The sequence below is a fragment of the Acomys minous genome, assembly GCF_964271855.1.
Source record: "Acomys minous genome assembly, chromosome: 13".
Classification (NCBI taxonomy): Eukaryota; Metazoa; Chordata; class Mammalia; order Rodentia; family Muridae; genus Acomys; species Acomys minous.
In genome coordinates this window covers 98728769-98735509 of record NC_140495.1, presented here as the reverse complement: position 1 = coordinate 98735509, position 6741 = coordinate 98728769, and the positions used below count along the sequence as shown (strand labels likewise).

Below are 6741 nucleotides of genomic sequence, written 5' to 3'. Positions count from 1 at the left end.
ATGCTATGGAACGCATAATCACATTATAAGCTCTTGCTAGCTCAAGACTTAGGAAATGTCTATTTCTCATGGAACTAGGGGGTGTTTATTTGATGTAATCATAACGTTTGGGAGACTAGAAATTTAACTTTGGGAGAGCAACGCCTTAGAGGCCCCATGGATCTGTGTCTTGCTTCAACACTGTTAGGGGCTGGGGAGTCACTCTTTTTTAGCTTCCATCCACCTTACAGTCTCTTCAGTTGCAGTCTCCAGGACCATCTCCTCGCTGCTCTCGGCTCCCAGGACAAAACAGCGCCTTCTCTTTGCGATTAGCTTCATACTGCGGATCAGCTATGACCTCCCATATTTGTCAGAATTAATCCACCAAAATGGAACCTGCTGTGAACTGCCTGGTCAACTTGCACCTACATGCCTCCTACACCTACCTCTTTTTGGGCTACTATTTTGATCAAGAGGGTGTAGGCTACTTTTTCTAAGAAATGGCTAAGGAGAAGTTCGAAGGTACCCAGCATCTCCTCAAACTGCAGAATGATAGAGGGGGAGCACTCTTCCGGAAGTACAGAGGCCATCTCAAGATGAGAGAGGTAAAACCCAGGAGGCCATGGAAGCTGCCTTGGCTCTGGAGAACTTAAACCAGGCCCTCTTAGATCTTCATTTCCTGGGTTCTGTCACACAGATATTCATCTCTTTGATTCCTTGGAAAATCACTTCCTGGATGAGGAGGTGAAGCACATCAAGAAGATGGGCAGCCATGTGACAAGCTTCTGTAGCCCAGCTGGGCCACAGTCAAATCTGGGCGAGTATCTCTTTGAGCATCTCACTCTAAAACATGACTAAGGGGCCTCCTCGCTTTCCATGGGCTCCCTCCTCTGCTCTGCACTACTCAGCCTTAAGACTTTTACCAGAATGAACCTCTCAAGCCACTAGGCAGCTTTGTAACTGCCCTGGAGCCCCTCCCAAGTCTTGGACCAAGTAAAAATAAAGCTTTTTGAAAGAGAAAAAAAAAGAAAGGAAGGAAGGAAGGAAGAAAAGAAAAAAGAAAGAAAAATTTAACTTTGGTGGGACATTGCTCTAAATTAATTATATATCTGCAATCATGAACAAATGAGACTTTTTAAATTCTTTTCAGTAACAGCAGTTAATAATCACTGTTGATCTAGGGTAACCCACAGCCTGCTCTCAGACTTCCCGTCATTGGGACATCAGCACAGAAGCAATAATCTCTCCTTAATACGATAGTTTTTGTTTGTTTGTTTGTTTTTTCAGTAATCGCAGCATCCAGCATGGCTTGGTTTGGGAAACTCAACTAGAGTGAGGAGGGAATGAAGTAAAGACAAACAGACATGCGCACAGAAAAGCCGGGATCTAGTAGACTGTGCTCACTCTGAGGGAGCATTACTATGCAACAAGGAGCTACAGTGCATTTATTGTGCATAGCACAACGAGGAGGAGATAGATAGCTCATCGCCATAGGACGGTACTGCAGTTGATGGTTTCTGTATACTCTGTCCACATTCACACATGAACCAGAGGAAAGCTTTGCCAATTCCTTGATCTTGTTCATGGAAGGTTTCGCCAATTCTCAGAGGCTGACCTAGGGAAGATTTTGCCCATTCTCTTCAGTCTGAGGCATCGGGGTCCTTATCAATGGTACACGTTCACCCAGGATTTTATCTTCTCCCCATAAGTAATTAACATTGCCAGTATAATTTGTCTCTAAAAGTGTTAATACCCAGCACAACAATAAATGTAAACAAGCTAGATTTTACTAAAACGTCACTGTCTGGGAGCTCTGAAGTCCGTTTTTACCATGATCCTTCATCTTTACAATGACCTGCAGAACAGAGCAAGAATGACAACTGTGCTTGAACTGATGTTCCAACCACATGGTTTTTCTGGCTAATTTATGATAGAGTCATAATATGAGAAGCCTTTCTTAATGTCATTAAATTAAGTGACATAATGTTTTTGAGAGCTTGAATTTAAACTGTTAACCAAGAGGACATCATTAGAATTTTCTGAAGAGAAAAATGAGAAAAGTGTTATTATAGAAAATTAGCATGCAATGAAAGAAATCACTGGGTGAAACCAAGCATTCCAAGTTTGTCTCTCCGTTTGTGCAGGGTGAATTAGAGGACAGCCTGGTCTACAAACAGAGTACAGAACACCGGGGCTCTGTGTAACAGAGAAACCCTATCTCAGAAAAGAAAGAAAGAAAGAAAAGAAAAGAAAAGAAAAGAAAAGAAAGAAGGCATCAGGACCATATACACTGTACTAGCATAAGCTACTGACAAGCATGGTAACAGAATTAACACCTAAAATAGATTGAGGTGTTACAATAGGGATGTAGTTAGAAGTAATTTCGTGCACACTATCTCATGATCTTTAAAAGGGGTTTTTTAAAAGATAAAAATATAGCATTGCCTTCTGTCTGAATGTTCATATGTCAAGTGCTGTGTCTATTTATTTTTATCTTACTACATCAATGCACTACATAAAGTAAGGAGCTATTATGATCCTTTCACAACTGAGAGAGTGCCCTTGTTATCTCATACAGCCACACAGCAAGCAAGCGAGATACAATTCTCAAATGACACCTTTGTGAGTCAAGAGTCTTTGTGGCAGCAATTATGTTGATCTTATGATAAGTCCATAATTTCTTTAGATCCTTTCAAATACCATGTAAAAGAGGCTAATGTCTGGAGAAATGCCTTGCCAATTAAGAGCAATTTATGCCCTTACAGAGGACCTGAATTCAATTTCTACCATCCATGTCAGCCAGTTCACAAGTGCCTGTAAACTCCAGTTGCAGAAGTTCCAGTGTTCTCATCTGGCTTGATGCAGACACACATGTACACACACACACACACACACAGAGAGAGAGAGAGAGAGAGAGAGAGAGAGAGAGAGAGAGAGAGAGAGAGAGAGAGAAATATTTTAAATTAATTTTTTTAATTTGTTCATTTTACATCCCAATTATAGTTCCCTCCCTTATCTACTCCTAGCTCCACCCTCCCTCTCTTTACCACCCTCCTAGTCCTCAGAAAGGGGGAGCATTGCTCCCCTACTAACTGTCCCCAGCCTATCAAGTCTTATCAGGACTGCCTCCATCCTCTTCTTTGTGGCCTGGCAAAACTGCCCCATAAGGGGAAATGATCAAAGACCAGGCAACAGAGTAGATGAGAGAGAAAGCTCTTGATCCTCTTACTAAGGGACCCACATGGAGACTGAGCTATCTATTGTCTACACCTGAGCAGGGGACCTGGGTCGTCTCCATGCGTGGTCTTTGGTTGGTGCACCAGTCTCCACAGGCCACCCTGGGCCCAGATTTGTTGGCTCTAATGGACTCCTTTTGGAGCTCCTGTTCCCTCTGGGTCTTTTTATCCACCACCCCTCCGCCACTCTCCCATAAAACTGTCTGACTTCTGCTCAAAGTTTGGCTATAAGTCTCAACATTTGCTTTAATCCTCTGCTAGGTGGACTCTTTCAGGGGACATCTATGGTAGGCTCCCATCCTGTTCCTTCTCGTCAACTGCTTCCAGTGTCTGTTTTGTTTCCGCTTCTGAGTGAGAAATAAGCATCTTCCCTAGGGTCCTCCTTTTTACTTATTTTCTTAGGTCTGTGGATTGCAGTATGGTTCTCCTGTATTATACGGGTAATATCTGCTTATGATAATATATACTCATAAGAATTTTTTAAAATAAAATTTAAAATGAATCTAAAAGATATACCATTTAGATTATATTTAAATTTAAGCTTGATTACAATAATTATAAACAAATATTTAAAGTGATGGAAAAGCCAATCCCATGCCTTGTATAATTCTCCAATATTTGAGCATTGATAAGTATTTGGTTAATAATTTAAAAACTGGACATTCTTTGAATTTTTTCCAGGATTGAAATATTGTCATTTTCCTATGGAACCACATTCCATGTATCACCCACGAACTCCCAGGAACTTTGTACTGATGAGTTCACTGGGGCAAACACTTCCAAAATGGCAGAAATAATTAGCAATAACATGAATGATGTGGTGCTGTCTTTTTATTTTCTTAGTGGTAAATATAAACAGTATTTATCATTTAACCATTTCATTTGTGGACTTCTAAGACATTAAGAACACACACACCCTTTCGCAGCAGATAGATGAGTACTATCTTGATGCAGAAAATCTGTCTCTAAATTTTTTTCCTCCTGCTAAATATACATGTTTGTACTTTCTAAGCTACATGTGTACACTTTCTGAGCTAAAGCTACATGTATGTACTTCCTCAGGCAAATCTGCATATGTGTATTCTTACTGTACCTAAATCTACATGTATGTAATTTCTGAGCTAAATCTGCATGTATGCACTTCCTGTGGTTTTTTTTACATATTCTGTAAGTTATAATAATGTTACATGCAGAAAAATTTCTCTCTAGTTCCAGTTTGTGCTGAAACTATAAATGCATTAATTAATAAATACATATCCCATGACTATATTATATAATATATTACATAATATTACAAAATATCTAACACACACACACATATATATATTTTGAATGAACTTCATCTCCCATTGCTGTGTCTTACTACTCTAGAATAATCTTAAATATGCACCCACGGAGACATCCAAGTAGCACACTTGCATGTTACAAAGTATCCAGACACAAATGAGATTTATTGATTAAAAACAAAACAGTCTCTTTGTCATCACAGCCAATGGTTTTTGAAGTCATGGCCTAATGTGAACCACTGAACTGAGAAGAAAAACTGTTCCCACAAGCTTCAGTAAACATTCTACAAAGACAGACTTGTGTATCTGGGGGATATTTGATGATTAAAAGTAACATCTCAAGTTAAAATGGTCGGGGGACATAATGAAGGAAAGCAAAAAATAAAAACAAAAAAACCACTTTCAGATAAATAAAATAAAATAATCATCAATATGAAAATCTGTACTCTGAGCAAGTTTTCATGTGGATAAGCCTTGGCAATAAATGCATAGAGCAAATCCAGATGCACCAGTTCCCATCAACTGTGTTTAGTTGGCCACAAATATGACCCAACAGACAATTTTTTCTTAGTAATTCATGTAAAAATAAGCTTAGTGAAGGCGTAAAAGAAGCTGATTTTGGAACAATTTTATATCATTCGCAGTGCATTGTGCATAGAAAAGACAAGAGACCACATGAGACTCTTCAGAAATTAATTTCAAAACGATTTATAATGCTTTCCTCAGAACGTTCTGTGGCTTAGCAGTTGTTGATCTCAGGATTGAATGCCTAGATCTTATCATCTAAATCAATAGTATGTGTGCACACTACTGGATGACACGGAGCGAGGACAACTGTTTCATAAGATCTCATGAAGACTCTAAGCAGATGAATGAGATGAGTAATCTGATAAACCACAACCAGATGACCTCTGCGTTTGCATATAGGTCACCTCAGCGAAGTCATTAAAATGTTTTCATCTTTAGTTTCCCATCTCATGAAGGAAGATACTTAAATATACTTTATATACTTATTCAGAGAACTAAGTGAGAGGAAGCATAAAAATGCCCTGTATATAGGGAAGGTTTCAGAAATATTAGCTGCCATTTCTATTACTAGTACTACTACTACTGCCTGCAAGACCTTCCTTCCTCCTAGGGCAGACAAGCTCATCATCTGGTCTCTAGAGACGGTGACTCTGATTTTAATACCTGCATATAGAGATAAGTCCTCAACCACTACACCATGGGAAAAGAGTAAAACCATGAGATGTCAGCAAAAGGGTTGCAGGACTATAAGATCACTGACAAATTTTCAGAAAATACCTTGGGGTCCCGGGATGCAGCTTAGTTGGTAGAGTCTTTCATTACTTTGCACACTTTTATTTTCATTTGAGGTTTATCTAATTGATTCACATAATTTCTTATGAACTTGTGTAATAGTGAAAAGCACAGCTCTCTCTCCTCACAAACTCTTATCAATAGGCACAGACACTGATTCCAATTATGATTTTTGGAGATGCTTACTTCAATCATTTAGTAAAGGCGGCATTGGCTCGGTCTCGCCTTTATCTCCTTTAATTACTAAATATTTCAGGGAAGAAAATATACGAGACTCTTCCTACACCCTGTTACTTCTTGGCTTCCACGCCTCCTTTCATGTGTTTGTAGATTATGCCTGTGCCAATATGTTGTCCTAAGAGCGTTCTTATATTACTCATTACTTATACATAGAACAGTTGGAATTCTGTTGATTATATTTTTAATTTCTCCCAACAATGCAGTCATTGACATTTTACACTCTTGTGAATATTAATTTTAATTTTACTTACTTTATTGCTAAAGTTCCCTCAGCATTGGCCACTGGAACTTTTTTCAGCTTGGCTCCTGTACCCTTCAGCCGTATCTACACGTTTTAAGCACTTTCTTAAGTTCTGGTATTATAAGATGCTCCAAGAATATGCTTGTGTTTTTGTCTATGCCAGCCATGAAAGAGTCCTCCAAAGATTCCCAGTTCCTTTACTGTAGAGTTGTCTCTGATTCTGTGGCCTGCATTTGGATCCTTTTCCCCTAGCTGGGCTGCCTTGCCTGGCCTCTGCAGTTTGATGTGTCAGGGTGGGTTGGTACGCCTGCAGGGGGCCTCCCCTTCTCTGAGGGGAGATGGGGGAGGGAGGTATGAGGGGAGGATTAGAAGGAGAAGATGGGATATAAAGTGAATAAATAAATAGATAGATAGATAGATAGATAGATAGATAGATAGA

General features: G+C 39.4%; 1 pseudogene across 1 annotated transcript; it reads left to right on the top strand.

The window, feature by feature from the left end:
* The first annotated feature begins 332 nt into the window (after positions 1-332).
* Positions 333-837, top strand: LOC311580667 (ferritin light chain-like; annotated as a pseudogene). Its single transcript has one exon. The product of its transcript is annotated as a ferritin light chain-like (transcript).
* The last annotated feature ends 5904 nt before the right edge of the window (positions 838-6741 follow it).